This window comes from Euleptes europaea, chromosome 13, assembly GCF_029931775.1.
Source record: "Euleptes europaea isolate rEulEur1 chromosome 13, rEulEur1.hap1, whole genome shotgun sequence".
In the NCBI taxonomy this organism is placed as follows: Eukaryota; Metazoa; Chordata; class Lepidosauria; order Squamata; family Sphaerodactylidae; genus Euleptes; species Euleptes europaea.
Genome location: NC_079324.1, coordinates 32,927,045 through 32,952,469, shown reverse-complemented (window position 1 = coordinate 32,952,469; position 25,425 = coordinate 32,927,045).

The following is a 25,425-nucleotide window of genomic DNA, read 5'->3' as shown; positions in this document are numbered from 1 at the left end:
AGGAAGTAGAGAGGAACATCTCCCTAACAGTTCCTCATCCAAGTGCAATGCTCCGTCTGAACAAGTTCTGTCCAACTTTTGACATATCTCCTTTTGGGCATGTGTTGTGATCCGTCATGTGCTTGGCAATCCCTTGTTTATTGCTCTGCAGACCCTGGTGTGGCAAGCCATCATTCTTCCCCACCTTCCCACTGGACATTTTGCTATCAGGGCTGCCTATGTGGTCTCACTTGCTACTTGAGATCAATTTTTTAAAAAAATTCATCTATCAATATACATGTATTTTTATTTACTTAATAGGTCCCACCATTCTACCCAGTCTGATTCTCCAAGGTAGCCAATAACCAATTCTTTACAATATCATATAAGGTTAATAAAATAGTGACTTAAACCCCCACCCTAATACCCATTAAACGGGGGGGGGGGATTAAAATGTAATCTTGAAGTCCTGGTGGGACAGAAGGGACATGATTCAAGGATGTGGTACAACTAGTGAAAAGGTCCTTTTTCTTATGTATGCCAACCTTGCTGCAGCCAAGGTAGCTATCTGGAACAGAGCCCCACAAGATGAACTTGGTGCCCAATGAAGTTCATACGCCTTCCACGTGCCTACAGTCCAGAATCTGAACTATCAGTCTAAAATCTGTATGCCAAAAGGACCAACCTGGGCTTTCTTACTTACTGGTGGGTGAGTGGAAAGGCTGAGGAGTCCATGATGACTTACCATGGGACTCAATGTGGACTTGAAAGGAGAGAGACCAGTCTACACAGTTCCTAGAAGCTAATATGGCCTCAGTGGTGACATCCTACAGACTCCAAATAATAAGGGAAGACCTTCTTGGTTGCCTGGTCAACAAAAGGGGAGGGGCTATGGCTCAGTAGTAGAGCATCTGCTTGGCATGCAGAAGGTCCCAGGCTCAATCCCCAGCATCTCCGGTTAAAAGGACTAGGCCAGTAGGTGATGAGAAAGACCTCTGCCTGAGACCATGGAGAGCCACTGCTGATCTGAGTAGACAATACTGACTTTGATGGACCAAGGGTCTGATTCAGTAAAAAGCCGCTTCAAAGTACTGCTGAACTGTACTTCTATTTTGTGTACTTCCACATGTGCAGAATTTGCAAATTATGCATGAGGGTCACACATCAGAATACATCCACGCATTGTTGGATATTAGGTTATCATTGCAGAACAGTGATAATTCACAACTGGATTGTCTTGTCCACACAAGAAAATCCAGTTGCAATACCCAATTGATGTGTGGATGCAGACTTTGTTCCCTATTTGCACATTCCCCTGAAATGTGGCAGCATGAGTCATTTACGCATTGGCTTTTCGGCACTTCTCATAACGTCTTAAGGAGCTCTCCGTTGCTTGGGATTAATTTGTCTTTTTATGTATACTTCTATGGCCCCTGTGAAAAATCGCTTTAAGGCTTACTATTTGGATGTTAAGGAACAATACAATTTTTTTCAGAATGGTAGAGCACAAGCATGAACCTCATGCTGACAGGCAGCTGATAGATTGGCAAGTGAAGAAACACTCTCTGGATGGACATCATATGTCACCGGGGGCAGCTCAGGCATTCCCTTGGAGCCTTTGCTAGTGGCTCATGAAAGTGAGGAACGTTCAGATTCTCTGCATTTCAGAGATCATTACACAACAGCAAATTGGACTAGCACCCTTTCAGCAATCAATCAATAGCTGGCTTATCTCCCAAGGTCTCCACTCTCTCCAAACTTCTTCCAGTTTTATTTTGCCTGACAATGGAACACAGTCCAGCCAAAAAACACACACACTGTGCGTGAATCCACAGGGCATGCTAAACAGGCACAGAGTTTGGATACAATTCTGGGAAACAGGAAGAATTCCCAAATGGTTAAGTTGCTCACTGTTATTGGCTAAAGTGTCCTAGAAGGTTATAGGCAAAATAGAAAATGTAAGGATAATTTCCAAAACTTCCATTCTAATCTTGCAAAACGTTTGATCTGCCCATCTAAATGTAGCCTTAACAATCATCCCCCCACCCCCAGTTCTGCAGTCCCAGACATTGTGGAATCACCAACTGTACAAGCAAGAAACAGTGTGTAGGAGGTCCGAATCAGCCAAGCAAAGGGGGTATATGTATTGCTGGGGTACATCATAAGGCCTCAGCCAGGCCTCCATCTTAGAACACCCTGCCGCTTTGGCAATTGGACTCTATGGCATTGAAGTCCCTCCCCTCCCCAAGCCTCACCTTCCCCAGGATCCACCCCAAAAATCTCCCACCGTTGGTGAAGATGGACCTGGCAACCCTAGCATCACACACACACACACACACACACACACACACACACACACACACACACGGCATCATGCTTTGACACCAAAAGCATATTCCAACAAATAATGCTAGAACCTGGCAAGGCAGTAAAATTAGAAGAACAAGAGGAGGAGGAGGAGCTTACAATCATCTTCCCCCTCCCGACAACAGGCACCTTGTGAGGTAGGTGGGGCTGAGAGAGTTCTGAGAGAACTGTGACTGGCCCAACTTCACCCAGCAGGCTAAATGTGGAGGAGTGGGGAATCGGATCTGGTTCTCCAGAATAGAGTCCGCAACTCATGTGGAGGAGCGGGAAATCAAACCTGGTTCCCCAGATTAGAGTCCACTGCTCTTAACTACTGCACTGCTATGTTCCACCCATAACCAGTTTGCACCCTGTCTTCACATACTGGTGCCTTTCTATAGGTTTAGGGCAGGGATCTCCAGCAACTAGCTTGTGACCTATCGGAAGCTCTCCATCTGGAGTACACTTCTTAATTCATCCCCTTAGAAGAGACAGGAAAATATTGCAAAAATGAACTATTCTAAACTTTTTCTTCTTTTTTAAGCCCTTTTTGTGGGATTTTTCTCTGCTAGGTTTAGCAGATGGCTTCATTTGTGGTGCTCTTCCTAACCCATATTTTGTTTCTAGGACAGACAAAAACTTGGTAACATCCTGGGAGAGAAGTAGCTGGGGGCGGGGGGGATCATATTCAACAGCTGTTATTAAAAAATGTTGGAGACCCCTGGCTTAGGGAAAGGCTGTGCTCAGTAACTGTGCATATGCTTCACAAGCAGAAAGTCCTCTGCTCAGTCCCGGCCCGGAGATTTCAGGAACAAGTAAGTAGTGGGGAAAACCTAGTTACTTATTAGCTGCTTCCCTGTGGATTATATTCAAAGTGGCTTACAGGCAAATCATAGTGAAGCATTTTTATTTCTAATAATATTGTAAATATTAATTATGATAATAAATGGTATCCTCCTTAAAAACAGCAAAGGTAAAACAGTAAATCAAAAGTCATAGAAAAATAAGATAAAGGTAAAGCAGCAGTGGGGAAGCAGCATAAAATGTCCTGAGACAGAGCAGTCAATGCTAATCCATCAACCATTAAGGACCAGACTAGACATCACGTTTTTGGGGGGCAAGCTGGGTTCAGCTGCCAGAACTTGCTTCCTCTGCAATCAAACAGCAGCTCCAGGGAATGTCATTTTACAGATCAGAGGGAGCCCTTTATGGCTTGAAACTGGCACCCCCACACACACACCATTTTTACAAACTCAAATGCCCCGGGCTGAAAGGTATTTACATAACTTGGGACACGCTTGAAATACCCCAGGTACTATTCCAAAGTTTTGTAAATAACTCCCTGCTGGAGTAATTCCAGCTTCTGAAAACAGCAAGGGGGGCAGGAGTCTTTATTTAATATTTACAAATATAATAATAATATGTTAATAATAGCTTATAGATTATTATCATATGTAATCATTTGTACATTAAGGGGGAACTGAAGAAGAGATTAACATAAGAAATCGAAATGGCCGTATCCCCACCTGTCTGTGGCTTCACTTTGTGGAAACCTTCGTGGAACCACAGTCTCATATGAAAATTGACTTTTTGGACTGTTTATGATTGCTCTTGACTGTTCATGTCTCTTGATGGTGTACATGTAGGATGTTATTTGTCTGTATGACTAGTTTTGTTCAGTGTATATTTGTGTAGCTTTATAAATTTTGCGCTTTGTTTAAACTTCCAGGTACTAGCTGGAGATTTCCTGCTACTGCAACTGATCTCTAGCCAATAGAGATCAGTCCACCTGGAGAAAATGGCTGCTTTGGCAATTGAACTGTATGGCATTGAAGTCCCTCCCCTATCCAAACCTCGCCCACCTCAGGCTCCACCTTAAAAATCTCCCGCCGGTGTAGGGTTGCCAGGTCCCTCTTTGCCACCTGTGGGAGGTTTTTGGGGTGGAGCCTGAGGTGGGTGAGGTTTGGGAAAGGGAGGGACTTCAATGCCATAGAGTTCAATTGCCAAAGTGGCCATTTTCTCCAGGTGAAATGATCTCTATCGGCTGGAGAGCAGTTGTAATAGCAGGAGATCTCCAGCTAGTACCTGGAGGTTGGCAACCCTATGCCAGTGGCAAAGAGGGACCCAGCAACCCTACCACCATTCCAAACTGAAAAGAGCTCCCTCAGATTTTTAAAATGACATTCCCTGCAGCTGCTGTGTGGTTGCAGCGAAAGCGAGTTGGGTCTGGGAAACCCAGTGCCAATTCACCAAAGAAGTGTAATGTTTAATTTGGCCATAAGTGCAACCGTGGCATAAAACCAGCCTCCCGTCTTTTTGCCTCCATCCATACTCCACATGTATATTTTAAAATAAAGCAAATAGTACAAACCCAGTAGCATTGCCCTGGACGTTCACATTTCTTGGGAAAGCAGAAACCATACAATAATGGCCTGTCTGAGAAAGCCGGCTGCATTCTGTTTGCTTTTTTTGCTTTTTGCTTTTTTTAGCCTGATGCTATCTGTGTCAAGTCTGGAGTGGTTGATGCTAACAAAATACAAACATGATAACATGATTAATTAATGCTGTACTCAATGATCCTTTTATCAATCCCTTTTCTCTTTGAATCAACTCACCATTAAGATTTTTTTTTTTTTTTGGTAAAACTATCGAAGGAAACCTGATTCTGCTTAAAGTCTTGGTTAAAAAAAAAAAAAAAAAAACACATGCACACTCCAAGATAATGTATGCAGTCAGCATACATATTGGGCAGTATTGATTTTTATATCTTTCTCCACACAGAGTGCATTCTCATCCAAAATAAATCACTCTCCCTAGGCCTCTCTCCGGCATTGTTTATTTTCAACAGCCAGTTTTTTATCCTTAAACCACTGACCCTCATTCTCAATGTCCTTTCTGAAATGGGATTTCTCTATATTGTGAAACTGGCTGCACAGCCACCTAACATGGTGGGTCAATTTGATTTATCTCTAGTCTTGAGTTATGTCATCATGGGTAGGGTTTCCAAACTCCAGGTACTAGCTGGAGATCTCCTGCTATTGCAACTGATCACCAACCGATAGAGATCAGTTCACCTGGTGAAAATGGCTGCTTTGACAATTGGACTCTATGGCATTGAAGTCCCTCCCCTCCCCAAACCCCACCCTCCTCAGGCTCCACCCCAGAAACCTCCTGCTGATGGCAAAGAGGGTCCTGGTAACCCCAATCATGGGTTGCCAGGAACACAAGGTGTTGGATGGTTTGAATTTTGCTAGTTCAAGTGAACAATCCCTCTGATGATTTCATTTCTCTCCTTCTGAAAACTGAACCAGTGATTCACCATTTTTGTACAATTTTTCTGTTTTTTCACGTTGCATTTCCTACCCTTTTCTGTTGTTTGGGCAAGTCCATGATAAATAACATAAAACTGTTGTAAATATGGCACAAAGATGACATACTAGAAGCAAATTAGTCCAGAGCACAAGGAATGAAAATTGGCAGGAAAAAAATGCAACTCCAATACACACACATACACACCCACAAGAGGATATCCATTCTTCCCTTCTAGTGATACACACATATCACTAGAACAGGACCTAGAACTTGAAGGAGGAAAATAATATGACATACACAAGATGGTGAAGGCAAACAGAAATAGAAAGGGATGGGAAGCCAGCAGATGAAAGTACTTGGAAAGTACCAGGGGAGCCTTATTGACAATGCTAGAATCTGGTTAATGCACAGGTCCAGCCTGACCTGAAAGTATTTGTAGCCAAGCCAACTCGAAGAAGGATGAATAGGTGTTTGGGTGGGATTTAGCTAAATGTCAAGTAAAATATCAAAATATACTATTGATTCCAGAGGCCCCATAGCATGAATTTTGAATGCAAAGAGATTAGGAGAACATCTTCAGTGGTCTGGGACCACTGTCTGCCACCAACTACTATGGTTGCCAGATCTCAAGGTTAGATCTGGTTTCAGAATGTTTAGCCTCCTCCTTAGGAGTTCAAGAGGAAGCAGGGAGAGAGGTCAGCAACAAGGAGCTATGTTCTTTTCTTTCTTTTTTATTAGCTGTGCTGTATGTTCTTCAGGCTCTACACTGAACCACTTTCACAACTAGGCTATCTCACCTGTGACACTCCAGGGTTATCTAGGGATGATTTCAGATTCTACCTCATTTTGATTATACATCTTCCTTGTGAAAACTGATCTTTTTTTTCCCCCTCATAGGGATTTTTCCTATAAAGGGTACATGTTTCCAGTGGTGTTTGTGCTTCAACAAATCATCATGATTTGTTAAATTTATATATAAATAACATACATTGTATGTATAAATATCATGTGAATTATATAGAATATGGGCTTGTCATATATATAAAATACACACAAATTTGCAAAGACAACAAAGAAGGGTAAATAGAATCAAAGCCAATGAGAACATATAAAAAGTTAAAAAAGGAAACAATCCATGAAACAATTGCTCATTCCTGATGCCATCCCCTTACACCCACCCCCCAATTAGGCTCCTTCACATACCCCAAGGTCAGCCTCCTGATCCAAGGACACCATCCCTTATCTCCCAGGCTCCACCTTCCTGAGTCTCAGGGTTGGAGCATCAAGTAATGTATTGCACAGGTGATTACAGACACAGACAGTCTTTCTTTCTAGAACGGAGAGGCTCTACAGGCCTATTGCCTGAAGCACACTTGTTCGGATTAATATCCTTTGACCCAAAGCACATATTTATCCATCTGTATTTAACACATTTCTTTTCTGAAAACTTCACACAGTGTTATGAAGCACGTTCTTCGAAATTATATTTTTTTAAAAAAGCAAATACAGTATAACATAGAGCAATATCTGTTGTGTTGACACACCTTCTTCCTTTTTATTGGGCAAAAGCTGCAAACTTTGCTTCCTCCAATATTCTGTGGCTGTTCAGACTGGAGGTTCAGTATTTGGTTCTGCTCTGCAAACATACCTATGACCCTATTACAGGCGTCAATTATGAAAAAAATGTGAGAAATTTCCCTGACTGCTACGAAAGCTTTTTGGATGTAAGATGACTCCTTCATTAGTTTTGGCATTTTTGAAATAGCCATCTAATAGAGTTTATTTGGGAAACATATTAATTGGTGACATTTTGCTCTGAGCGCCATGTCGACTTCTCTTCTGGACCCTGGGCTTGTATGAATTTGCTTAAAGGACCGACCCTGCTTAGCTTCTGAAATCTGAGATTGGGCCAGCCTTGGCTATCCAGGTCAGGACTGAGAAGAAATGTAATAAAATTAATTATTTTTTTCTTAATATTTATTAAAGTATGGTTTATTTGAATTGTGGCTAGTTCATGAAACTAGAATTTATCTTACAGATGATCATTCAAATTCTGGCTGGTTTTAACAATTGCTGGCTTGCTCACCTTTGCTCTTTCCCCCCACCTCCCCCACAGATAAGCTGACACCCCAGCCTGCATTGCAGTGAAGACAGCACCTGCCAAGCAGCTGGGATGCCTGCACTTGGACTTCATGTGAGAGAATAGTTAAGGCTAAGTGTGGTTAATAAAATTATTTCCAACCATGGTTTCAGATGCTGGTTTGAAATACACAAATTAACCATAGTCACTGGTCTACAGCCCATTCCTGAGGTTGGGGGCCAAATGGGCTTAGGAGGTAGCATGACTCCTACCCCGGCATCCGTGCCACTTACGCATTGCAAAGTGGCATGGAGGCTGGTGTAAGGGCACTTATGCTGCCCCCCCTGGATTGCATCGGCAGCGTGGCCCTCAGACACCGGTGCGGCCTCCCACCGGTGTCCTCCCAGCACAAGTCCTCATGCCAGCATCCCAGGAGGCATTTCTGGAGGGGGCGAAGCTGCCATTAAGCAGCTTCCCAACCACTTTCAGCCCAGGAACGCCCCTAAAGCAACAGCTTTTCTATGGGGCTTCCCCCCCCCCATTTTCAGTTTTTCAAGAAATAACCCCCCTTTTTTTAGCTCGTAACAGCTGCAAAACCTCACTGGAGGTACTGCTGCACCATCACGGCAGCTCCATGGCCACGCCAACCCTGGCCGCTGCAGCTCTCAGGAATGGGCTGTAAGTCACATTCAGACAATCGCATTAGCCACCCTGATGTCATGTGATGCCTAAACCAAGAATAGATAGGCAGGCAGGCAGACAGAAAGGTAGGTAGATGAAAATTACATCATAAAAATACATATAGATGAACACCATCCTGAAACATATTATTCCAAAACATCATAAATGTTGTCCATTTCTTGATGAGTTTATATTCCACTATACCAACATTATTTTAGTACTATATGTTAATTTTGGCACAAATGCAGCATTCCATTTGTATTTGTGCCAATCAGATATTGAAAGTATCTAAGTCTTTTCTGGCTATACATATTTTTGGCACCTGTTAGTACATTTTAATTAGTTCTAAATCAATGCAATCAACAATTTCTTCAAGGTAACATGGAAGAATTACCTTGGGGTCTGGTGTTCATTGACAACCCATCATTTTGTAAATTAATTTAAGAACCATATCCCAGAATATTTGATTATATCTAGCTAAGATCTGCATGACAGAACCGACGTGTCCAGCTTGATTTCGGGGGGGGGGGAGAGAGAGAGAGAGAGAGAGAGAGAGAGAGAGAGAGAGAGAGAGAGAACTTTCATGTGACCCACCCCACTCTGGAAGGACAAAAATAACTTTCTTCTATTTCACTGTGGAGTTCTTACTTTCAGTATTAAGAATTCTTCTGTTAAGCGTTCAATACTTTGTTCTGTAGAGAATAGCATGAAGAGCCATACAAGACCATTAAAACCTCTTGCCAGAGCTGAGAGTGTAATGTACCAAAAGCAAAACTTTTTATTATGCTGTGATTATTTAGTCCTGGGATTAGTGAAACATTTCTGTTCAGAAGCCTGCTGAGATTTCATTAATTTTTGAAAGAACACACAAACACAAACTAACTAATATTAGTCAAAAAGGGCAAGAGTCCAGTAGCACCTTAAAGACTAACAAAAATATTTTCTGGTAGGGTATGAGCTTTCGTGAGCTGTGAGCTGTGCACAGCTCACGAAAGTTCATACCCTACCAGAAAATATTTTTGTTAGTCTTTAAGGTGCTACTGGACTCTTGCCCTTTTTGACTACTGCAAACAGACTAACACGGCTACCCACTGTGAATTAACTAATATTAGGAGAAGAAACCATCCTCCATTCAGACATAGCCATCATAGTTTATTTTTGTAATACATTAAAGAAGGCAAATGTTAAAGAGTTAAATAATTTTGTGAGTGACAAATCTCAGAAATACCTTTAACTTAGAGGACCAAACTACAGGTTACATCTTCTAATGAGTCTAGCATGTCTAACCTGACTTGTTAGGAAATGTATCATGTTGTTTGGCCCTCAGCCTCTTGGTTGCTGCCAATTCGTGTTTTTTAGAATTATCCAGACCACAGGATCATATTTCTTTGCACAGCTTTAAAGAACACAAACATTTAATAAAACATTTGTAATAAACTGCCTTTGATAAATTAACACTCTTCCATTCCCAGTAGGCTGCTCAAGTGGGCGGATCTCTTTCCCATGCCATTTGACCTCCAAGGATCAGAAGGATATATTGGCACTCGCATATGATTCACAACTGTAATGTTTATCACCAGATAGCTGCACTAGAAAGTGATTATCTGAATATGTGAATGACCTATCCCTAGGGTTGCCAACTTCCAGGTGGTGGCTAGAGATTTCCCGCTATTACGACTGATCCCCAGGAGACAGAGATCAGTTCACCTGAAGAAAATCGCTGCTTTGGCAATTGGACTCTATGGCATTGAAGTCCCTTCCCTCTCCGAATCTTGCCGTCCTCAGGCTCCACCCCCAAAATCTCCAGGTATTTCCCAACCTAGAGCTGTCAAACCTGATACAATAACACCACTGACATCGATCACAACCCTGTCAGGTAAATTAGGTGGAGAGAGTGTGACTAGTCCAAGGTCATCCAGTGTGCTTCCATGGCAGAGTGATGATTCAAACCTACCGTATATACTCGCGTATAAGCCGAGTTTTTCAGCCCCAAAAATGGGCTGAAAAAGCCGGCCTCGGCTTATACACGGGTCAATACGGGGGGAAGGAGGTAGGGGGGAAACTTACCGCCGCCGCCGCCGCCGGGCCCGTGCCGCTTCCTGCCGCCAGGAGCGGCCTTGGGCAGCCTCCTGCAGCCACAGGAAGGCTTCCCCGCCCCCCCCCCCCCGCCGCCATTTTTCCTGGCCGGGAGGGGCCTTGGGCAGCCTCCTGCAGCCGCAGGATGGCTGCCCTGGCCCTTCCCGCCCCCCCCCGCCATTTTTTCCGGGCGGGAGTGGCCTTGGGCAGCCTCCTGCAGCCGCAGGAAGGCTTCCCCGGCCCTTCCCGCCCCCCCCCCCCCGCCATTTTTCCTGGCCGGGAGGAGCCTTGGGCAGCCTCCTGCAGCTGCAGGAAGCTGCCCCGGCCCTTCCCGCCTCCCCCCGCCATTTTTCCCAGGCGGGAGGGGCCTTGGGCAGCCTCCTGCAGCCGCAGGATGGCTGCCCTGGCCCTTCCCGCCCCCTCGCCATTTTTCCCAGGCGGGAGGGGCCTTGGGCAGCCTCCTGCAGCCGCAGGATGGCTGCCCTGGCCCTTCCCGCCCCCCCCACCATTTTTCTCAGGCGGGAGGGGCCTTGGGCAGCCTCCTGCAGCCGCAGGAAGGCTGCCCAGGCCCCCCCGGGCAGCGCCGCCGCCGGACCCTCGCCGCTGGAGGGCCCTGTCAGGTAAGCCTGCGGGGGGGGGGGAGAGGTTATAAGCCGACCCTCGGTTTATACGCGAGTGCCTAATTTTTCCCCATTTTTGGGGAGAAATTAGGCACCTCGGCTTATACGCGGGTCGGCTTATACATGGGTATATACGGTAGGTCTCCTAATTCCTAGTCCAGCATTCTAATAACTACACCATGCTAGTTTTCAATGAAGTCTCAGTCTACACATGCAACAAAATTTGATGGCAGAAGACTGAGGTGGTATAAATCTTCAAAGATTTATATTTTTCAGACTTCCTCCGTATGAGTAATTCTTTGTAACTGGAACACTAACTCTGAATTCAGAGGACTAGGATGGAGCTTTAATCCTGTTGTCCTATTATTTCCAGGAAGTTGTTACATGAATGGACTTTTAGTATACAACCACTCCCTGTTCAGTCTGAAGTGCTTTAGTCCGTTCTACCAGAATTTTATTGCCTCATATTGCTGTTTGTGTAGACCAGGCCCAATTGTAGAGACATGCAGTGAGGTCCATACAGGTTTGAAGTTGGCCTTAGAGACCAGCAACTGGAAAGGTAACCTGGTGCCAGTGAAAAAGCATCAAATTTGAGCTGAAGTATGAAGAGCCCCGTGGCGCAGAGTGGTAAGCTGCAGTACTGCAGTCCAAGCTCTGCTCCTGACCTGAGTTTGATCCCGATGGGAGTCAGTTTCAAGTAGCCGGATCAAGGTTGACTCAGCCTTCCATCCTTCCGAGATCGGTAAAATGAGTACCCAGCTTGCTGGGGGTAAAGGGAAGATGACTGGGGAAGGCACTGGCAAACCACCCCGTAAACAAAGTCTGCCTAGTAAATGTCGGGATGTGACATCACCCTATGGGTCAGGAATGACCTGCTGCTTGCACAGGGGACCTTTACATTTTTAAGGCAATATAAATTTTTAATCTCTGTTGGTTTTCAAGTTGGTTAAAGCTATACTTACACAGAGTTAGTAGATCGTTCAGACTTAAATTCCTTTTCTTCTTCTTGCATTTCCCCCCTTACTGGTTTGTCAGCAAGCAAAACATGAAATCTCTAGATAAGATTTGACAAGCAGAGCAGAATTAGGACAAATTCTCTGGATCTTATACCATACCATATTATTGCAATTTATCAGATTAAATATCAAATCAGATCCTCAGAAGCAAAATAACAACCCACATGCTTAAATTGATATGTAGAAAGAAAACTTCTCTAGAAATATTTCCCTTCTCTGTTAATAAAAAACCAGTATATGAGTGGGAGGGTGGGACCACAACAAACACTGGGAGATCAAGATGGAAAATTCTCTTTACAGGAAGACATTATTGACTATTAAGGCCACTTGGAAGAGTACTGGTGGGTTGATGGCCTGGGGAGCTGCCCCCCACTCACTGGGGGAACCCCAACCCAAAGGTCACCTCAACTCAAAGGGAGGGGCGGGTGTCAGCCAGAGGCTCAGGTAGGGTTGCCAGCCTCCAGGTAGTAGCTGGAGATCTCCTGCTTTTACAACTGATCTCCAGCTGATAGAGATCAGTTCACCTGGAGAAAATGGCCGTTCTGGCAATCGGACTCTATGGCATTGAAGTCCCTTCCCTCCCCAAACCCCGCTCTCCTCAGGCTCCACCCCCAAAACCTCCCACCTGGCAACCCTAGGCTCGGGGAAGGAGGTATCACCGTGTTGAGGAATACACATGACAGACCTGGCCTCACCAAGGACACGATGCACCCACCTGGCCCAGCCTTATCACAGAAAGGGATGGGACATGCCCTCACAGCCAGGCCTCACCCAGTCCAACCTCACCAAGGATGGGAGGCACTGGCCCAGCCTCGCTATGGTGAGGGACGAGATGTGCCCACTTAGCCTGGCCTCATCGAAGTAAAAACAGATGCCCCTGAATACGATCTTTTTTTGATGAAGGCAGCTGAGAAAGTAAAGTGAAGGGAATGTATTTAGACATTTATCAGGACATGGCATATCCTATTCCAGGTGTATCCTTTTGATTTTTAACCTACTGTCAGTCTGAATATTGAACTGTTTCATTCTTCATTAAAAAAACAGACCTGTGAGTGAGCGAAAGCCAGATAAGTCTGAAACTCTTTCAAGAATGAAGTTGAAATACAACGAATGTAAATTGTACTGACTCATCTAGCAGAAAACACAATGATTCATTTGCGTTTGAGGGCTAGAACAGTTGAAAACATAAGATTAAAACACAAAGAAGATTCCTCAAGATGTATCATTCTGTATCAAACCTAGATTGCAGTAACAGGCAAATCTTTGATAGACTCCATAGGACGCTTGGCAGCAAAGCTAAATGTGCTCTGACAAGACATATATCTTGTATATATGTCTCATACATCTGCTCCTGAACTTGAGTCTTGACCAGGATAGGCTTGTTTTGTCCTTTGCTACGGTTGCTATAGAATTTCCAGCAATTTGTAAAGAGGACTGATGTCACTTTCCCATTTTTCCCAGAAATGACATCATGCTGTTGGGCCAACAACCATTTTCCCCTTTATTTATCTCCCCCGCCAGGGACTTGGCAGCCCTACTCTTTGCTGGGGAATGAGTGCATGACTTGCCAAGGTGGAAGTAAGGTGAAAAGGTCATGCGATTACCCCAGTTGGTTGGGGGGCACTGGGAAGAGGATTTATGCAACTTCCACCTGCCCTCAGCTGCCATTTGCTGCTCTGCCGTGATATAATGTTTTGGGATGCGTGGAATGTGATGGAGTCAGCTGTTGGCTTTCCTGTAACAACAACCTCAACTCCTTCTGATTGAATTAGGCAAGAATGATTTTGGCCAGACCTAAGGGCTGGGGCCAACCCTTAGCTTCCAGACACTTAGATCTGGCAGTAGTTAGGCAGCAGTGCTCAGAATGGTCATTATCTAACCCAAGCTGCTAGAAATAAGAACCCGCCAGAAAACACTTAATCTGGTGTGCACGGAGAGTGCCAGGTACAAGATGAAAAGGCTTTGAAGGCAAATGGGCATCAATTTTCCCCCCTCTCCCAATCTATATAGGGAAGATGGGTTTTTTTTTAATTATTAAAAAGAAAAGAAATATAACATACATCCTATCCATACATCCAAAGGATGTAGAGTATTAGCAACATACTAGCCACATATCAGTAGATTACTCTCATAAGATAAAATAGCTGCTATCATTAAGAGCCAATGTTCTTAACTGCTTTTTTGGTAAAGGTCCCCTGTGCAAGCACCGGGTCATTCCTGACCCATGGGGTGACGTCTCATCCCGACGTTTACTAGGCAGCCTTTGTTTATGGGGTGGTTTGCCAGTGCCTTCCCCAGTCATATTCCCTTTACCCCCAGCAAGCTGGGTACTCATTTTACTGACCTCGAAAGGATGGAAGGCTGAGTCAACCTTGAGCCAGCTACTTGAAACTGACTCCCGTCGGGCTCAAACTCAGGTCAGGAGCAGAGCTTTTGACTGCAGTACTGCATAGGGCTGTCAATTCGGTTTGGTCCGAACTGAAAATCAACCGAATTTCCCCTGATTCGGTGATTTTCTGTTCGGACGGATCCGAACTCAAAACTGGCGGGCAACCGGGGGGGCCGAATTCAGCGAGTTCGGGAGTTCGAGAATAAATTCGGCAAATTCGGCCCCCCTTCAGGGGAGCCCGCTCAAAGGCACGGGCTGCCCTTTAAACTGATCTGAGCCTCCCAGCTGGGAGGCGCAGGTCAGTTTAAAGGGCAGCCCACACCTTTCAGCGGGCTCCGCTGGAAAGGCGCGGGCTGCCCTTTAAACTGACCTGCGCCTCCCAGCTGGGAGGCTCAGATCAGTTTAAAGGGCAGCCCGAGCCTCTCCAGCGGAGCCCGCTGAAGGGGGGTGGGCTGCCCTTTAAACTGATCTGCACCTCCCGGCCAGGAGGCGCAGGTCAGTTTAAAGGGCAGCCCGCGCCTCTCCAGCGGAGCCCACTGAAAGGTGCGGGCTGCCCTTTAAACTGACCTGTGCCTCCCGGCTGGGAGGCTCAGATCAGTTTAAAGGGCAGCCCGAGCCTCTCCAGCGGAGCCCGCTGAAGGGGGGCGGGCTGCCCTTTAAACTGATCTGCGCCAGCTGGGAGGCTCAGATCAGTTTAAAGGGCCCCCGCGCGCCTTCAGGGAATCCCTCTGAAGGCACGCTGGGGCCGAATTTTCCCCCAAACTCCGGATCCCCCCGAATTACCGGGGATCCGAAGCGGGGGAGTTCGGACTTCGGCACGTACCGAACCCACAAGGGTCAAATTCGGCCGAATCCGAACTGTACCGAATTTTTTTTTTTTTGACAGCCCTAGTACTGCACCTTATCACTCTGCGCCACGGGGCTCAAACTGCTTTTTACTATTCAATATAATACATCATTGCTTATTTGTATTAAAGACTTAACCTAGCATACATAATTAATCAAATTATACTTTGCTAATTCCAGTTTCTGTTTTTTCCTCTCCCGATTTGTATAGGGAAGATGGGGGTTTGTTCAGCCCTAGACTTGTTCTTGGATGGTCTGACTTGGATGGTCTGGCTGTTGAGGTGAGTGTCATGGAACCTCGCTGATTGACCTGAGGCCAGCCTCTCTGTCTCAGACTAACCCCCCTCATAGGGTTGATGCTGTGAAGATAAAGCAGAGGAGGGGAGAATAGTCCAAGCCATGTGGGGTTCCCCTTGGGGGAAGGAAGCAGGATATAATTACCTAATTACAATTTAAAAAATAGAAATGGCAATGAAGCCGAGAGAAACAGTAGATACTGTTTAAAAAACAAAAACAAATGGACATTTCCACCCTACCGAAATAGCTCTTTAACCTCCCCACCCACAAGAAAAACCTTAGTCTGAATTTCCGGGGGGAATTAGGTTTATATGTCTCTTAATCATCAGAGTGCATTAAGAATTTATAGCAACTATATGATTTTCCTATTTTAGAACACAACTGTGTACACACAAAGTACAAGTTGCTAAGAATAGCCTGGTTCTCATCAGAAGGTCCTTTTTTTTTCTCTTTCCTATAATTAGTGTGCAGACCCTGTGGCCTGTAAGTGAACAACAACAACAACAGTCAATACTGGAATCATATGGGAGGGATTAAAATAATTCTTTGCTTCCTTTTTAGCTGCTTAATGTCAGTCCACAAGCCCATAGGCAGAGGGTTGATTTTTTTTTAAGAAGACCCAACATTTTCTCTGCAGATCTGTATTGTTCACAAGTAGGGTTGCCAGGTCCCTCTTTGCCACCAGTGGAATGTTTTTGGGGTGGAGCCTGAGGTGGGTGGGGTTTGAGGAGGGGAGGGACTTCAATGCCATAGAGTCCAATGGCCAAAGCGGCCATTTTCTCCAGGTGAACTGATCTCTATTGGCTGGAGATCAGTTGTAATAGCAGGAGATCTCCAGCTAGTACCTGGAGGTTGTCGACCCTATTCCCAAGTGTGGCTTAACTTTCAACTTCTGGTCTGCCTACGCAGTGTTAGGAGTGCTGCTTTGCACATTACAATAAAAGATGCATTCCCATGTTTCCATTGCACATTAATCACTACTTTGCTTTAGTGTCTGAACAATACTGTATGTTTGAGAATGATGGACAGTGAGGCTTAGGAGCTTTGGTCAGCTACTGGCTATGGGAGGAGGTGGGCTGTCACATGTGTATGCTGAATGTGCGTCCACCAGTTGCCCAGAATTTGTTCTGTAGTGTAAAGGAAGCTTATAGTTTACCCTTGATAAATATTGGCTACTTAAAACAGAGGTCTGAGAGATGCAGCCTGGAATGGTATGGGTATGTTCCACTTTGGGGCTTACACTGATTCTGCCTTGAATTTAGTACTTCTTTGACAACTACTACTATTCTTTCTGTTTCTGCAGATATATGAATATGACATGTTTGTAAAATTCAGTTTGATTCCAGTACTATATTCTCCAAAGGAAAAGAAACGGATCCCCCTGAACTCCCCAGTGCTCAGGGGAAAAGATAGCAATGGTTTTATAGCATTGTCTATAAATGTGCAGTTATGCATGTTATGGGTTTCTAACTTCTGCTATGATTCCCAAATCACCTGGTTTAACATATTGGCAAGGTTTCCCAGCACCATGCACACTCCCGAGAACTTGTACACACCAAGAACTTGCATACTGTCAAGAATTTGCACACATGAATTTCATGTTGCAAATACCAGCTTCTCATACTACATTGGAAGGTCTCTGCCACTGAGGATGGGCAGAACTGAATTCCATTGTATGGGCTGAAGTCGAGCAAATATTCGCTAGATCAGTGACTAATATGGGAAGCAGGTATGTAAAGAGATGAGTAGTCAAGTCCACAAACATTGGGTAACTCAGACTCAGGAGCCAGGCTAGAGATAAATGTTTTCTAGAAACAGATGGAACCTTATTGCCGCTGCAAGTTACCTGCCACTTGCTGAGCAGATCACTGCAGTAGTATCTTCTAGCCATTAGCACAGGTGGCACTGATGCACTGTACAGAGCCATGCAGAAGCTCTCTCCTCCAGCAACCAATCACAATGGTACGAGGAGTAAAGTACAAGAGTATCACTGCAATAGTGACTGGGTGAAGATCCCTCTGCTCCATACAACCAAAACCCTTTTGATCCAACCCATTCCGTTTTGATATACTCTTCTTGAGAACTTTCTGAAAGTTCTCTGTTAACAAAGTTCTCCTAATCTATAGTTGAAGGTGAGTCCATTGCCTTGATGTCTAAGGCAAAATTACATTTCTTTTACTCAGGGATTTGCTCAGTACATAATAGCTGCTGTGGCTGCCTCCAGAGTACTTGCATATAGCTATCAAGGCATAAACGCCAGGGATGATGTTGGCTGCTTAACAATTGCATTTTATAGGGGTCTGTTCCTTAGAGGCTCTTAAGGTATCATCATTATTAGCCAACAGAATCTGAGATACAGGCAATTAATCCCCTGCTATCATTAATTCATGGGGGGAAAAAACCAAGTTCTTTGTAGAACTTGTTGTCCTTCCATACTGAAACACCAGGCAAAGAGTAAATCCCTGGGTGTATGGACTGTTTTATGAGCAACCGTTCTATTGTTAAATCGAATGCCGGGCAGTGGTTAATTACCCTACACATCAGCCAGCTACATGGCCCGTTCCATTTTATAGCTGTGATAATGTTTCTTTGGGAAATCTCTCTTCCTTGGTGTTAAACCCAAGGACACCAAAGATGATCAGTTTCAACTATGGACATTCTTCATAAAAGCACCTGGAAGAAAACTAGAAATGTCACCAACATTTTGCTTCAAGCAATAGCTGAAGTGAATGTCAGGGTTCTTCTTCAGGTGAAGCATCCGTGGCATCTTCCAGGAGGCAAGAAGAGTTCTGGCATGACTAGTAAAACTTCCCAGGAAATTCCTGCACACTTGACAATAATCCTAACCTTCACTTTTAATTCTCCTAACCCAGGACATAAAACAATGTTAACCCTAAAACAATAATAATAACTCGAATGTTAAAGAACACCAGCCTTCTACACATGACCCCTCTACATGTTCATTCAATGTGTGGAAAGGAGCTGCAGGAATGAGCTCACTGGCCCTTCTCCCTGTTGCTTTTTGATCACTGACTGATGCACACAGCAACCAAGTTCAAAGAAAGTGTACATAGGATTGCCAGGCAGCCTCCAAATGGGCCTGGAGTTACAATTGATCTCCAGACAACAGAGATTGGTTCCCCTGGAGAAAATGGCAGCTTCTGATGGTGGATGGTATGGCACCACATCCCACTAAGCTCCCTCCCCCATCTCCAGACTCTGCCTGTCCTAAGACAGGAATTTCCCAAGTTGGAGTTAGCAGCCCTAAGGCAGTGGTTCCCAAACTGTGCTCCGTGGAGAGATTGGAAAGAAAAATACTGCTGTCATTCGGTGTTGTATATAGTTGCTAGGTGAAAGTTAGTGCTCCGTGATTAATTTCTCTCCTGAAAAGTGCTCCATGACTCAAAACGTTTGGGAACCACTGCCCTAAGGCATATGTTCCCTCCTCATGTTCAGGAAGGTTTAGAAAGAAGGATCTTTAGTAACAAGATCCAAGATGAAGATGTGTACCTTTCATTTTTGTGCAGATGGTAGGAGGACCAGTACACTTGTACCTCCTCCTCCCCTCCTCCTGGCATTGACACTGTGTGTAGAAAGCTACTAATCCTGGGTGTATAGAAGAATACTGATTGTTTGCATGTAAAAGATGACATATTTTATGAGAACTGAAAGCAGGTGAGTTTGTTGCAAAATTTAAAATATATAGTTTTTGAATAATAATTGTTGAGATAATATACATTTGTATGTAATTTACATTTGGTTTTAAAGGGGGTTGTGTACCACAATAACTCCAACATCAATTTAAAACACACAATAAACCACACCTAAAAAGAATATTACAGAGCTTGAGAAGGTGCAAAAAAGAGCAACCAAAATGATTAGGGGACTAGAGCAACTGTCCTATGAGGAGCGGTTAAGACGCTTAGGGCTGTTTAGCTTGGAAAGAAGGCGGATGAGGGGAGACATGATAGAGGTCTATAAAATTATGCATGGTTTGGAGAGAGTGGACAGGGAGAAGTTTTTCTCCCTCTCCCATAATACTAGAATGTGGGGTCATCTGCTAAAGCTGGAGGGTGAGAGATTCAAAACAGATAAAAGGAAGTATTTTTTCACATGACGCATAGTTAAATTGTGGAACTCCCTGCCCCAGGATGTGGTGATGGCTGCCAGCTTGGAGGGCTTTAAGAGGGGAGTGGACATATTTATGGAGGAAAGGGGTATTCATGGCTGTTAGTTAGAATGGATACTAGTCATGCTGCATACCTATTCTCTCTAGTATCAGAGGAGCATGCCTATTATTTTGGGTGCGGTGGAACACAGGTGCTGCTGCAGTCGTCTTTTTGAGGGGCTTCCTAGAGGCACCTGGTTGGCCACTGTGTGAACGGACTGCTGGACTTGATGGGCCTTGGTCTGATCCAGCAGGGCCTTTCTTATGTTCTTATGTTCTTAATAACTATAAAATTACCACTATCATGAAATTATCATCACATTAAAAAAAACTAGTACTAATTCTTAATATTTGATTACCTTGACAATAACATGAAATGATTCTGATACAATAATCCTTATCCTAGCCTAAAAATTTATACCCAGGGTATAAAGCCATTCTACCATTAACCTGTAATCTTAAATAATCCTAATGTTAACACTGCCCTTACGTGGATAGCCCAGGCTAGCCCAATCTCACCTGATCTTGGAAACTAAGCATGATCAGCCCGGTTTAGTATTTGGATGGGAGACCACCAAGAAATACCAGGGTTGTTATGCAGAGACAGGCAATGGAAAACCACCTCTGTGTGCCTCTTGCCTTGAAAATCCTATGGGGCCAGCTGTGACTTCATGGCAAGAAGAAGAAGAAGAAGAAGAAGAAGAAGAAGAAGAAGAAGAAGAAGAAGAAGAAGAAGAAGAAGAAGAAGAAGAAGAAGAAGAAGAAGAAGAAGAAGAAGAAGAAGAAGCAGCAGCAGCAGCAGCAGCAGCAGCAGCAGCACCTCTGACACATATTATGCAATTGGCCTAAATAATTTCTGGTTTGGCTTGAACTTTGATGGTATAACTATGTTTTCAAATTTGAGATAAAACAGGTCCATGAAAAGGTGAGCAAAACATGGGGAAATGCAGGGGGAGAGCGAGGCAACCTCTGACTGTCGGAAACGGCATGCATAATCAAAACAAAGGCCTGAAGTCATTGGAGGGGTGATAGTGAGGGAAACAGCCATGCATAAAAGGTCTATGTTTGAGACACCCTAGCATTTTCATGTGATGTGTTCGGGAATCCCTAGCTCCTGTGGACTTTTGGCATTTACATCAATCTTTCATGCAAATGCATTTGGAAGATTTAAGATGGATAACGGCCACAGCCATACTCCCTCGATGTCCACACTCCCTTGATGAAAACTTGCGGAGTGTCACAACGACCTGGAAATGTGTGGAACTCAAATCAGACAGAACATTTTCACAGTCTGGAAGTTTGTTTTTTCTTTCTTTCCCTGCTCTGTATTTTACAGCTGCTCTGACATGCTGAGAAGTTTGGACAGGGTCAGCCAGTGACTCAGTGTTTTGCTAGGGGTCACTGGCACCCATCATAGCTTGTCACCGCAAATGCCACACATATTTTTTTTTCCGGTTGAAAGTTTGTGAAATAGAATTAAGGAACATTCTGGCAAAACAGTGGTTGGGCACCATGGCAGCTTATTGTTATAAAATAGCACACCAGGTATACGGTTCTTATATTCTGAGCAATGAAGTCGAGGGTTGTAGATGCAGTGTATTGGTGTGCTACATTTCTCCTGAACAATTTTCCTTTTCAGTGTCAACTATTCCGATTCTGTGGAAATAAACTGCATCAAATGTTTTTAGGCAACTGCATCAGAGTCATCATTTTGCCATAAATGTAACACTATATATATTTATTATTTCTTTTTATTTATGTAGTGGAGTTTTTAGGCCACTTATTTTGTCCAGTAAGATAGCTAAGATGCAGCAAAAGAAGTTACCCACATGCAGAGTAGGAGCCAAGGATCATGAAATGGATTAACTGGTATGAAATAGTTTCTTTTAGAATATTGTCGAAGGCTTTCACGGTCAGAGTTCATTGGTTCTTGTAGGTTATCCGGGCTGTGTAACCGTGGTCTTGGTATTTTCTTTCCTGACCTTTCGCCAGCAGCTGTGGCAGGCATCTTCACATAGCCATGCAGATTAGCTTTGGATTTCACACATTAACAGATCACTTCAGGATACAATGGTTCCATATTAACATACCACACCCTCATTAGCACATTATCTTGATACTTACAGGACAATGATTAGCATATTACCTTTGATACTTTTTGCAGGACAATGATTCAGCTCAAACCCAACCCCTTTCTGACTATATATTACTCTTCCTACACACTTGACACTGAGAGACACTGTCCTTCAGTGTGACTCCTCTGAAGATGCCTGCCACAGCTGCTGGCGAAATGTCAGTAAAGAAAATACCAAGACCACGGTTACACAGCCTGGATAACCTACAAGAACCAAAGTTTCTTTTAGCTTGGCATAATGAAGCATGCTTTCAAGATGGGAGATTCGAAAAGCCAGATTCCAACTTATTCAGAGGCTTAATGAGGGCAGCAGGCAGGGCAGAATGACATTGTGGCTTGCCATAATTTTGAATGTCATACTTGATGCCCCCTTACGATTCTGTAATGCCTGTGTGCAAATCAGATTTAGGATTCTAGGATTCTCTTCCCTTACACGGTATTTCTCTGCAAAACTATATACATTTCAACATTATTTTTGCATCACCAAGTAAACATTGCTCATTTTATGCATATTTGATGTATAAATGAAGTACCTTGTACTTATAAATACTGTATTATAAGTACTGGGTATAAAAGCCATGCAGCTTTAGTACACAGCATAAATTAATCTATATAACCAACAGCATAAAGTTGAGAATCAAAACCATTACACACAAAATGAATATAAAAAGGAATTAAACAGAGAACATTCACTCATCTCTAACTGTGCATTACAAGGAACTATGCCAACTCAGTGAATATTATTGGGGTAGCTAAGCAGGAGCTCCTATACCACTCAGATAATGTTGCAATGGAAACCTTGTCTCCCCTCTTTCTCTGTCACCCCCACCCCACCCTGCACACACACACCCCTGTAAGGAAATAACATGTTTGACTTGTTAACTAAGAAGAAATGTCCCGTGTACTGTGTGAGAGCCAGTGATTAAAAGTGGTGGTTTGGAGCAGTGGACTCTGATCTGGAGAACTAGGTTTGATTCCCCACTCCTCCACATGAGCGACGGAGGCTAATCTGGTGAACTGGGTTGGTTTCTCCACTCCTACATGTGAAGCCAGTTGGGTGACCTTGGGCCAGTCACAGCTCTCTTAGAGCTCTCTCAGTCCCAACTACAACCCAGGGTGTCTGTTGTGGGGAGGGGAAAGGGAGGTGATTGTAAGCCAGTGTGATTCTTCCTTAAGTGGTAGAGAAAGTCAGAATATAAAAACCAACTCTTCTTCTTTTACTGCAGTTGCAGTACAACATATAAGGAGTGTGAAACGGTCTACATGCCTAACACCAGTAACCAATAGTGTTAAAGTCCCAGCCTTCTAAGCCCCATTGACTTTAGTGGACTTTGAAGAGTGTAACTCTGCTGAGCACGGCACTGTAAATGTTGCCTAATGTAATGCTCAGCATCTGAACAGCTCCGCATCAGTGCATACATTCTTATAAGTATGTCATTCGCCGAGATGACTACTCAACTGAATGGTGGTCATTTTGTCCACAGACCGCAGAAGAGAACTTGCGATGCAGCAGCCCTCCCAAACTGAATGGACAACTGCTGCAGGATATGAGAGGCCTTTATTATGAGCCTGCTGACTATTATAATCAGTACTGCTTCTCCTGAACCTATTGATTTCTGTAGAATTGTTCTCTGGAGTCTCGTAGAAGTTCTTTCAAGGGCAACAATGTCAACAGTGATGGGCTACAATGAGCTTCAATTTAATGCATTCCTTTGCTTAAGTTCCATGGTGCTCTCCACTTGAACAGATTTGACAGATTTTCTGGCAACATTTATGTGGATAGAGGGTATATTAGATAATATGTAACACTTCAAGCCTCCTTTCGCTGAACTGTTACCATGGAGACCCACAGGCATCCGCTGGAAATTAAAATATGAGTGAATCTTGGCTTATGGGACAGAAGTGGTTGACAATAGCAGTTGAAACTGTGTTGCTTGAAATAGCATTTAAAACTTTTGCTAACTGGCAATTTATAATCATTAGGGCGTTGTCCGATATTCTCTGTTTTTAAGTTGAAAATAGTTGTTTCAGTGGGGAAGAAATATTTTCTGCAAACCATTTTGATTGTGTCCGCTCAATCCTGTTCAGTGCCACCCCCTCCAGACGCTTTTTGTTTTCCTACCTGAACAAGCCCCGTATATGATCCCATAGAGTCGGCAGTCACAAAATGCCAGGGTATTTGGTAGCCAATCCTATTTGGCTGTGTGATGATGTGTCAGCCCTTGGCCCACAGAACCAGAAATCACCACAAAGTCATATAGAGTCCAAACAGATGGCTTTTACTGGTCAATTAGGCATACAGTGCAAACGAATAAAATGACAGCTATGAGAGGCTCACTAGCTGGGAGATATTATAAGGCAGGGAAGGCGGGAGATTACACGTACAGGCTGAATACAGTTTCTCAGGAGCTGGGTTCCCAGGCCTAGGTATGCGACCTTGGGGGGCAGACAATACAACGCAGAGACAGAGGCAATAACGAAACCGAGATAGCAGCCTGACATGATGTCACTAAAGCCAAAGAAAGCAAGGCCATGGCCTGAAGGATCAGCTACATGATGGCCAGTCAGGGATTGAATGAGATGGTATCACAGTGATGTCCAGCCAATTTTTTAAAAATTAATTAATAATATATGCCCCACCTCTTCATGCACACAAAATAGCCATGTGGTGTCAGTGAGGGTAAATGAAGTCCAGCTGAGAGTGAGAGCTTGTCAAGGTAATGCAAATTAACATATAGACATTATTCAAAGATTATCATGAATCCTTGCAAGAAAAGGGAGGTACTTTTTCAGCAATGTCGATAAGTTTTCTCAGGGGGAGAAACAATAACCTATGAGTAGCTTTGGGATCAGCCCTTATAAGAGACAATTCCTCAGATGTCCTTTTTAAAGATTCTGCAAGGAGGATTCTAACACAGTGCACTTCAAAGACTGGTATCCAATTATTAAATAACATCAAGCTTGTCTGGAGCCGGCTACGACTGCTGTAATCTCCTCTCACATATGTGGCCATTGCATGTGTGAAACAGCTTATTCTTTGTGGACAACCCAATAGGGCACATTGCTGTTCACCAAACTTTGGTGACTGTCTAAGGAGAGTCCCTTGCAGCCATGCTGCAAATTTGGGGACTCTACCTCCAAAAATGCCCTCACAGGAGCTTCAGAAAAAATCCCCATAGACTATAATGGTCCCGAATTTTTCGGTAAACCTGGAAATAAGCTGAATACCTATACTTACTGGTTTGGGTATTCTGCTTATTCCGGGTTTACCAAAAATAATAAAAAATAAAAAATGGGCCCAATCAACGTAAACCCAAAATGTACCGTGTGGTTTTTTTTTTGTTTTTTTGTTTTGTTTTTTTGCACAACCCTACTGGACAATTTTCAAAATGGTAAATTCAACAAAAACAATACTGAAATTTGTGTTTGGTTGTAATACAGTCCATAAATTCTAACTTGAACATGAAATAAATGCAGAAAT